Source organism: Octodon degus, unplaced genomic scaffold (genome assembly GCF_000260255.1).
Source record: "Octodon degus isolate 3935 unplaced genomic scaffold, OctDeg1.0 scaffold00272, whole genome shotgun sequence".
Lineage (NCBI taxonomy): Eukaryota > Metazoa > Chordata > Mammalia > Rodentia > Octodontidae > Octodon > Octodon degus.
The window spans coordinates 1,577,390-1,578,064 of NW_004524848.1; positions in this window are offsets into that span (position 1 = coordinate 1,577,390).

The following is a 675-nucleotide window of genomic DNA, read 5'->3' on the forward strand; positions in this document are numbered from 1 at the left end:
AAAAAAAAAAAAAAAAAAGAAAAGAAAAAAGGATGGGATTATAGGTCAGTGTGTGTGAAGGCCCTGGGATCATTCACTAGTACTGTGAAAGAAAAGGAAGAAAAGAAAAGAAAGATAAAAGAAAATCGGGGTCTTAATTAATCTACTCATAGGAGGCATGAATTCCAGTGACACCCCTGGCCCTCTGGGTGTGAAACATTCCTCTGGTTCATTCAGAGCCAGGCCAGACACAACCCAGTATTTTAACAACACTTCACCAGGCACAATTATTTAAAATATTCCACCAAAAGTAGCTTGAAACACACAGTTTAAAGATGGTGAATGAATTAATCTGGCAGGGGAAATTTCAAGGCGGCCCAGTGTTGAGGCTGGTGCATGAATAGTGCTGGCAGCTTTTAGCTATGTTTATCCTTAAAGCCAGAAGCAAAAGAGCCCTTTGAAAAGTTTTCAGTTTGGTCTAAAAGGAAACACCTGCAAAGGTGGTACAATGGGTGGGGTTGTATAACATTAGAAAGAAGATGAACACTTGACATCAGGAAGAATGCCTTCAGGACATCTCAGAGAACAGCAAGATACAGCCCTTTACCTTGCAAAGGTGAAAGACTACTCTGAGAGGAATGCCCCGGTGAGTATACTCTGTTCTTTCTGAATTGAAGAGGAAAGTCTTTCTCAGAC